Genomic DNA, 11,015 nt, shown 5'->3' with positions numbered 1-11,015 from the left:
TGCTTCATCGGAATTTGCTTAATTAGATTCAGTTGACATCTTTGGTCTATAAGAAAACAAGTCAAATTTATCAGGAGTCATCACACTACCACAGGTTATTAAGTGGCATGTATTTCTAGACTGAATACATGCCACGTTCAGTCCTAGAATCGACTAAACTGAAGCTTTTATACCACTGAATGTAACACCCTAAACCCAAAATTTTGAAATCTATCATAATTACATCCCACTAATGTTAGCCAAATTCTCTATGGTCCTTATCTAACCCATATTCATCAAATTTTCACAAGAATTTCATGCCAACTTTACTATTTTAACTTACTCCTTGTTTAGTCCTATTCAATTGTCAAATTTATAAATCTATCATAAAACTTCAAAAACATCATAAATTCATCAATGGAATAAATCAAAACATTTAACAGTTTTACGAATTAGTCTCTAGGTTACCTAGATTAAGCTACAACGATCTCAACAAGATAAAAATAATGAGAAACAGGTTGAAAAATACTTAAATGCAATAGAAACAAGCTTCGACCGAACCTCCCATAAAACTTTAATTCTGTTTTCAGTTAAAAAAGAAAAGAAAAGAAAGAAGATGATGCTAATGGTCTTTTGTTTTATTCTTCTGTTAATATTTTAACATATATTAACCTTTTAACTTAAACATTTTTTAACTTAAACATTTTAAACACATAAAAATTACATATGTTCCACCCACTGGCCGACCACTATGAATAAATAAGGTCTAGTTGATTTTTAAAATGTTCATTTCATACTTTTATAACCATTTGATACAAATAAACCTATAGCAATTAACTTTTACAATTTTTAGAATTTAGTTTTTTTTATTAATTAACTATCTAAACGTTAAAATTTTCTAACCAAATTTTAATACAACACTTATAACAGCCTGTTTTTCAATGGTAATAGAACAGTGGTTTCGACACCACAAATTTTCATTGAGTAGACTAATAAATATTAATTATAGAATATTTACAGAGTCATTAGAGTTGTATTAAAGTTTGCTTCAGAAATTTTAACGTTTTGATAGCTAATTAAAGGAAAAGGACTAAATTGTAAAAGGTGCAAAACTTAGTAATTATTGCATTTAGATGATTAAATAGCTTAATAATTAAATGAGGAAGGAACTAAGTGGTATTTTAGCCCTATTTAGTATGTTGGATGGTAATTGGAATGAAAAATGATAAAAAAATATATGTTTAATGGCAAAATTGTAAATTAGTTAAAATTAAATAAAACAAATTGAAACATTAGACAATTCTTTTTCATTCTTCTTCAACTCTTTGTCAAAACCACCATTTGAGACCTAGGGAGCTTCGATCATCTCCTTGGCTTTGCATGGTATGGAAATTGACCCGTTTTCTTATAATTTTTATGTTTTTGAGGTCATTGCAACTAGGTCCAACTAGCTCGTACCTTCGTTTTTGAATCTGTTAAAAATTTTAGAAGTTTCCATTGATGAATCTTGAATTTTTTTTATGATAACTATGTGTTTGAAGCTTTGATTGTGGTATTTGGTTGTTTTGTGAAGTGATTTTTGTTAGATTTTGATTTAAGGATTAAATTGTTAAAATGTCAAATTTTCAAGGTTTAAATGGTGAACAAGAGGTTTTTTTTTTGAACTTTTTAGAAGTATGGAATATTCGGCTGTAAATTGTAACTTGTGAAAATGGTTAATTCGATGATTTTCGGTTTAAGGGACTAAATTGTAAAAGTTATAAAAGTTAAGGAAAATGTGTAATTTTAAAAAAATAAAAAAGTAACGTAAATTGGAATATGAAATGTACGCTAATAATTTAGAATTTTATATTTTAGTTCAAGACCCTATTGATTTATGTGGAAAAGGGAAAATTACAGAATTATCCCTAAACTTTTGCAACTATTTCAACTTAATCCAGGTAAGTTCGTACGGTTTATAATTTAATATCTACATGAATTGTTTGATGATATAATATGATATAATGGATATTAATTGTTTTATTGTTGATGTAAAGTTGCTAGAGAAATGTTATTGAATTTCAAATTTTAGATAAGATGAACGCAAGATAGAGTACAATTGAATGACGACGTGTTATATGAGGATTGGAGTGGAGATTGATGTGGTGTGATATATATGTGTTTTTCCCGAGTATGCCGAGGTTCAACATTTGTTACGAACTCTTGTGTTATAGTCCTTGTTTTGGTGTGTTATCAGGTGGATTAGCTTTTATGAGCATTTGGCGTGTTTTCGGTTGGATTAGCTGTCACGAGTGTTTGGCATGTTATCGAGTGGATTACTGTGCTCGTATCTATAAGTTATTCATTAGATCGTAAATTATTGTATTATACTTGTATAATGACTTTGAATGGCATGACATGCAATTAATATCTAGAATTGATTATATTGTGGATATGTATATTATTCTCGGAGAACTTTGGTTGAGCTTTGAATTGAGAGATGCAATTCACTGGTATGTAGTTGTGGATGATAGGAAGCATGTGTTATTGGATCATTTTTTATTGAATTGTTATATTACTTCGGTAAGATTTATTATTTCTTTTCGTCGAACTTACTAAGCTTCAATAACGATCGGATCAGCACTAGAGTCACACTATCCACCTATTTTCAATAGTTTTTGGAACATTTATTTTGGATTATATGGCACGTAATAGGTTGTTTTGACCTTACTTTTGTTTTGGTATGTAAATATATAAAGAGTGAATCTAATTGAAAATTTGTAACATGAACACCATTATATGATTTTGATGTTTGCTTGGCAAAATTTTAGATAATGACTTGCTATGGAATATGAATGATGGAATGTATTTTTGATATAAACTTGTAGTTATATGTATGACTAGGAGGATTATTTAATTCTTGTGATTTGAGGTGCCTATAATAGGTATATTGGTTAGAAGTTAAATTGTGTGAATTGACATGTTTTGGTTGATGAATCATATTGTTGTATAAGTGTGTATGCTAGTGGTACCAATGAGGCTACATTTAAGCACTTTGGGTGGTTGAGATAACGTGATTTGAGCTTGTTTAATGTCATTTTGAAGAGGTCTAATGGCTGGTAAATAGGTTACTTAGTGTCGAAGAAATCTTAAAATGGTAAACTTGACATTTAAGGTTGATTTAGGTGCACGTGGCTTGAGACATGCTCTTGTCACTTGGCCGTATGCCACACATGGCTTGCAACATAACCGTGTGTATAAGTAAATGTATTACACGGCCTAACACACGACCGTGTGTCACAAGTCAAACAATTACACGATTTGGCATACGACCTGTGACACGATCGTGTGGTCCAACTCAGTGAGTTACACGAACAGGGACACGGGCTGAGACACGGCCGTGTGTCCCCTATTTTTTAAATTTTTCATATTTTTCTATAATTTTTTGATTTATTTCAAATTAGTTCTAATTTGCTTTTAAGCTAATTTTAGGAGCTTGATGGCTCGATTTAGGGACAAACTACATGTGATTAGTTTGTTTTTATTAAAGTTAATCTATTTAATATTATGGTGTTAAATGTTCAATGGAGGTGGCTTGAATTGCTAAAAGGCTATGATATGATATTAGACTATTATCTGGGTAAAGCAAATGTCATTGTCGATGCTTTAAACCGGAAATATTTTTTTGAAATTCAATTAATGAATGCTCAACTTAAGTTGGAACATGATGATTCTATTCTAACCAAGTTGAAGGCTAAGCCTTTGTTTTCACAAAAAAAAAAGGCAATTACAGCTTCATGATCAAAATTTCTTGGCTAAATAGGAAATGGTTAAAAATGATCAGATAACTGATTTTAGTATTGGTACGAATGGTAGTTTATATTTCTGTAATAGGTTGTATGTACTTAATGACTTTAGATGAAAAAAGACATTTTAAATGAAGCTCACATCAGTGTTTATTTGTTACACCTGAGTAGCACAAAAATGTATTATGATTTGAAAAAGATGTATTGGTGGCTAGGAATGAAACACGAGATCTCTGAGTTCATATCAAAATGCCTTGTATGTCAACAAGTAAAAACCTAGCATCAAGTTCCATCCAGGTTATTGCAGCCTATTATGATTCTTGAGTTGAAATGGGAGCTTGTTACCATGGATTTCGTATCAGGGTTATCACAAACGCTGAGAAAGAAAGATGCGATATGGGTTATAGTTGATTGATTAACCAAGTCTGCACATTTCATATCTATACGTACAGATTACTCACTTCAAAAGTTTGCAGAATTGTATGTTACTGAGATGATCAAATTGCACGGTGTTTCGTTATCAATCATTTCTGATCGACGAGATTTACCTTCAGGTTTTAAGGTAAGTTACACGAAGCTCTTGGTACCAAGTTGAAATCCATTTTCATTTACTCTGATGCCCAAGACAAGGCTTCTCCCCTACCGAACTTGATAGACAACATATTAGTCTTTCAATCGGTTCACTTATTTTCGATTAGACTAAAGACATGTTTAGGTTCATCAACTAATAAAATTTGAAATTCGTATTACGACCCGACCATGTAATATCGCTTAGTATTAGTTAAACATTAGATAATCAATGAGCTAATATTTACTTCTATTTTTCTTTACATGCAAAAATCATGTGTGGATAATATAAAAAAGGTATTAATGTAATTCATCAAATAATTGTATTAACCAATCTATTCAAAAAAATTTACAAGTGTATATAGATGAAAAATACTACACTTAAGGAACCAAATCCAACAGTTCATGGATCTCATAAACCATATTTTTCAACTTTATTTGATTCAATTTGTAGTGGTCTTTATTGATGGTATTATAATATACTCCAAATCTGAGGAGAAGCATAATAAACATTTGAAAAACGTGTTACTGGAGGACCAAACACATTGATCAGAAGTATAACTTGATACGAGAGGCAGTAGTTGAAGGAATAGTAGATGTGGTGAAAGTAGCTTCTGAAGATAACTTTACTGATCCATTTACTAGGTCTCTTGTAACTAGGGCTTTTTAAAAACACGTCGAGGATATAAGAATGTGAAACATGACACATTTACTTCACTAGGCAAGTGAGAGATTGTTGAGGAATATACCCATATTGTAGTAAACATGTAACTGTTTTCTATGTATTTGAATGATGAATAAATAGATAAATTTAAATTCACATTTCACTATTATATCTTTTGTGTTTATGTCTTTCATGTTTTGCATACATGGAAAAATTGTGACACACAAATATTAGCTGATTGATTGTCTTAGTTCAAACTGATGATAAGTGGCACTTTAAAAACGCTTGCATTGCGAGAAAGACAACTTACTTCAATATATAATCTAAATGAGTCTTTAATCCCGTAAAATAATCAAAGTGAGCATTTGATTTAAATACTTAAAAGGATTATTATGTCGTCTACAATTCGAATTAGGGAGATGGCTAGTCTTGGCTATCGAAGCAGTTGACTCCACGGGTAGAGACATAGATGTACTTATTGGAAGAATAATACGTTGGACCGGACCCAAGTTTAATTAATTCTGAATTCATTTGTGAATTGATTCACTTGTGATGTTCATGGTGTGATTTACCTAAATCTTTAGTTAGGCACTGACCATGCGTATGTAACTCATGTGCTTTTGATATAAGTGGAGGCTTATACTCTATAAATGATCGAGCTGATAGTCGATATGTTAGGTACATGACTTCTATATGACATGGCTTTACTAGCAACAATGGAATTCATAGCTCAATTAAATATTTAACAATATCCTCTCATTAGCATTATGTAGATTGATAAATATGGAACGTTGGCACAAGTTACTTGTTCTCGAACGAACAATTTATCACAATTGACAACAATCATATTAATCGTTAAAAAGATACAATGGTTACAATGAGATAAAATAAAATTGTATTTAGTGAATGAATTTAACTCAAAGGAATCAAGGATATCATATCAAGGTAACACACACATGATGAGGTCATTGGACAAAGCAGATAGATGAATTGATTTTGTAAAGAGTATACAATAAGGAGTTTTCGATCATGGTACTTCCGATAGACTAAATCCATGATTAAGTAAATTGCAAATTATCATAACAATGCTTTTGGACATAATTTCAATTACTCGAGCATAATTGTATATGTTTGATTGGTCCCTTCACTAGCTTAAGAAAGCTCGATCGAACTACATTTCAATAAGAAGAAAATTATATGACTTTGGAAATAATTTAATTGAGTTGATTTTTGGTAAATTAAATTAGACTATCATGAGAATTTGTTTAACTAGAGAATTTGATTAAAGAATTTTCTTGAAAAATTAATTGTGAAAAATCTCACTGATTTTTTGGAAAATGAATTTTTATCAAGTAAAATTAAATTAATAAAATTAATTAAAATAAATATGATCTTTTTATCAAATTACATTGAGAGGTAAGGAATGTGAGAGAATGAGATAAAAAGCATTGAGCTTGGAAAAGACACTTATGGGGGAGAGAGGACACAATGTCATATGTCTAACCATTTCTAGTGTTTGAACTGTTTTTAGTAATATTTTTCTTTGAACTTGTACCGTCCTAAGCCTCATAACAGTACAAGCCTAGAAGACTAATGTGACTTAAGCGTTCTCTATGCATAATCTTCTGGAATTGCTAACAATTATATTTCATGAATATTTTTTATTCACATGATTGTGTTTGCTACATATCTGTTTGACTTATGTTAAAGGTGATATTGTTAAACATTTGGTCATGGGAATTACTTCTAAAGTTGTTAGTAATGTAATTTTGAAAACTAATCTTAATTTACATTAAAAAGTTTTCAAGGTGTCGAGCTATCAAGATTAAGTTGCATGTGTGATAAGAATCATTATATATTTAATATTTGACAATCATGTTTTTAATAGTAAATCCAAGGGATGTCTTCTTTTTGCATGTTATATGTCTAGATTGGGTAACTTGATTTCAAATTAACTTTTCCAAAAGTAATATTATTTTAATAAATTTAATATTTAATTTAATTTAATAGTTATCTTGATTGTATTTTACTAATTTAATATTAATGTGAGATATTAATTTTGATTTAATATTTATCTTTATAGTATTTTATTAATTTAATATTAATGTGAGTAATTTCAATCCTAGTTGAACTCTCTCTAAACTTTCCCTATATAAAGAGAGTCTGGGTCATTATTCTCACACACTTAAATTCAAGAAAAGTTGTAAAGACAAAATTTTTTGGAAAATTTCTAGAGATATTTTTTTATTATTTACAACTTGACCCCAAAAGTTTAGAGAAATTACAAAATTACCTCACTGGTAATTTTGTGAAAAAAAAATTCAGATTCAAAGCGAACCCACACTTAGTAGACGTGAGCTTGAAGATAGCAGAGAAAATCATTTGGTCGAAGAGTTCATCTTAGACGAATAAAATATGTATGAATTTTGATTAATTGTTTATTACTTTAGCTAACACAACCAAGATATTGTTTTGGAAAAAAATTTAAAACTCTGGTTTTCGCTTAAACCTACTTTTCATTGTATTTTTCAAACTCAATCTTCTAACAATACCCGTAGAAATGATTGAAGTGCAACTTGATTTGACATTTGAAGAAGAGTCAGTAGAAATCTTAGCTTAGGAAGTGAAAGAGTTAAGGAACTAGTGTGTTCCATTAGTAAAAGTCTTATGGCAAAGCCATAACATCAAAGAAGCTACTTGGGAGTCAGAAGAGTTTATGCCATCACAATATCTGCCTCGTTTTAAGTAAATTTCAAGGAGGTAGTTTTTTTAAAGAGTGGAGAATTGTAACGACCTGATTTTTGTCGATGTTGAAGAATGTTGTTTCAAAACCCAATTCCATAAATTGAGTCCATGAGATTGTAATAGAAAGATTTGTAAATTTAGTATGAAAATATATTAATGAACTATTAAGTAATTAAATCGAGAAAATCATTAATTAAAATTTAGGAATTAAATTCCAAAAGGGCAATCACTAGTGAATTTTAATTTGAAAAAATGCTTGAGGACTTGACTAGCAATTGACCAAATACAATATGGATAGTGGAAAGTGATGGTCATTCACCCACTTTTTAATAAGAAAGATTAGTTATAATATTAAACATGTTTTAAGGTTAAAATTTAAGTTAATTAAGATTAATTAATACCTTAATTTTAGTATAGAAAGAAAAGTTGTGTCAAAACACAATAAACATTCATATTTTCTTCTCAATTAAGTCGTCCCTAGCCTTAAAAAGGAAAAATTTTCCTTTCATTTGTTTTACATTTTGATCCAAAATTGATCAAGGTAAACATGTGATTTCTTAAAGAATTTTATGTATTTTTTATCATTAGAACTTAAGCTAGAAGATCCATGTAGTACACTATAAAATTATCAAGTGTGTATTATGTTACCATGAAAGAATTTTATTAAATTCAAGTTTTGAAATGATGGAGATGCAATTGTTAAGCTTAGATTTGGTTAAGATTGTATTAGAAGACAGTGAAATTGGCTTTTAATTAAAGGTTTACTTAATTCTGACACTAGAGACTAAATTGAATAAATTGAAAGTTGTTAAGTAATTATACTATGTATTAGAAGTATAAAATCCCTAATGAAATAATATGAAATTAGAATTTGATTCAATGTTAAGTATCAAAAAATATGAGCATATCAGATATAATGAGTAAAATGAATAAAATGCAAATCATGTTTAATCATGTGTTTTTCATGTGATGAGTCCCTAAAACTTATCTAGTCCTACACACCAAACAGTAATTTGCGAGCAAACCTCTTGTAATTATGTGGATGAACCACCACTATATCAGTAGGTTGCGGATAAACCACCAGTAAAATAGTATATTGATCGATAAACTAATCCAGCATTAAATGCATGCACTTACTCCTTCAAAACTTATACCTCATGCAATAATATGGCATATTAATGATGATAGTAAATGGTAGTAGTTATAGGATTAGTAATAACATGTGAATGATAACAATTTGTTAATTAAGTAATAATAGTGGGCAAGCAATTGTAAAATATATAGAATTAATAGTGAAACAACATTAATCACATGTCAATAATAAAAATTTAGAATCATGGCAGCATATTAAATCCGCATTTTATGGATTTCAGTTGAGATTTCAACCAAACAGTATTTACCGCTTTTAGTAGATTATCATAAGGATTACCCCTTTCAGATCTGATGTTATTAGTCACAATGGAAACCATTAGGCTAGATATTACATTTCTAATAGACAAAATCAGCAATCGGATCGCAAGATAAGCATTACAACTTTTAGACAAACACACACACCTTCACTCACAAAACCTAGTAGCACTTTCAATAGTTCAGTGCACTTCTTTGGTTCAATTCCAATTCAATTCGTCCAAATTTAGTTCTTCTAATGACAATATACACAAACGTATTAACATTCGATATTAAAGATGTCAATAAGATTTGAAAGAAACTGATTAAGAATAACGGAAGGAGAAAGTGTAGATCTTACACCTAATTACGTACTAATACCGGATCTAAACAAATAAAGGAACTTACCAATCTAGAGTAAGATGAAACAAAAGTAATGGACAACAGATCTAATGCCAACGGAATCTGACGAGCAAGATGGTGATTCAGTAATGAGGGGAAATCAGTAGGTAAGGGAGATGATAGGTGCGATGACAAGAGAAGAAGGAATGAAGAAAAGAAAAAGAAGAAGAAAAGAGAAAAGAAGAGGGAGAAGAAGAGATGTGTGGTGGAAAGAAGGTAAACAAAGAAAAATAGATATAACTATAGTAGGATAGTAGCAAAACCAGAGGAAAATACAAAAAGGGGGGTTGACCATGCTATAATTCATTGAAGCACCCAGCGTTTTTGACACATTAGGATTTACTTCGCAATGATATACGAATGTATCTATACTGTGGGAAAGGTATCGATACTTAACGATAAATTTTCAGCATTTAACAGACTAAGTCCAAACAGAAAATTAAAACAATCCAACAGGTATAGATTAATCCTAGAAATTTTAACCCACATTTTAGGGCGCGAGAATATGATTTATCTATCACCTATTGTGAAATGTCATTAGTGTGGTTCAAAAGATCATTATGGTTCCCAATGTCCGATTCACTATCCACCCAATGATGAAAGTTTCGAAGAAGAACATACATATGACACCAAGCCTATTGAGGAGTCTTCTTTTAGTGTTATCATTGACAATTATGATATGAATAAGTAAGAAACTTTGAGTGACACCATTGGTGAAGATAGTAAGTATGGTTTTTTGCCTATTGTTGAGTCTAGATCTAGCATTGTACCTTGTTCCAAAGTTGATGTCAAAGAAGTTGATAGTAATAGTGCGAACTATGATGATAGTGATAATGAACTTTATGAACTAGAAAATTTTTATAGTGATAATTTTTTCTTAAAGCTTATGGATTTGGACGAGTTAGACATTTATTGTCCTCTTGAAGAGTTGTATTCTGATGAATTCAATGTTCAAAATTTTTGTCAAGGGTTAAAGGGAAATGAGGTTGATTCATGTAAAAAGACAGAGAGAAACGAGACCTTGAGCGATAAAAGTCAATTCGATGGTCAAACTTTGGGGAGTGAAAATTCCTATGAGGTAAAATTAAAGATTCAATTCAAATTGAAAAATAACATAGAAAGAAAGAGATAATCTATCCGAAAGAGAGGAATCATTATGTTTTCACTAACCTTAACTTAAATTTGTCTAGTGGAATTGTTTCATTCTTTCAGGAATCTGTTGATCATTTGAGAGAAGCTCTATTAAACCATTTCACCTATAATAAAGATTCTTTCTTGTTCGACCAAATACAATATTTGACGAAGAATCTTTTCGAGAAAAGAGGGAATGATACATGTACGGATGGGGTGAAATTTATTAAATTTCATTCACCAAAGGTGCCAAATTTCAAGTTAAGAAAATCAGTCAACTTACAATGACTTTTTGGATGGGATCCAAGCATTTCTGAGTTGAGATGTCTTCATAGTGTTCGAATATATATCTTTTA

The sequence above is a fragment of the Gossypium hirsutum genome, chromosome A10 (assembly GCF_007990345.1).
Source record: "Gossypium hirsutum isolate 1008001.06 chromosome A10, Gossypium_hirsutum_v2.1, whole genome shotgun sequence".
Lineage (NCBI taxonomy): Eukaryota > Viridiplantae > Streptophyta > Magnoliopsida > Malvales > Malvaceae > Gossypium > Gossypium hirsutum.
Note: the sequence above shows the minus strand (reverse complement) of the source record.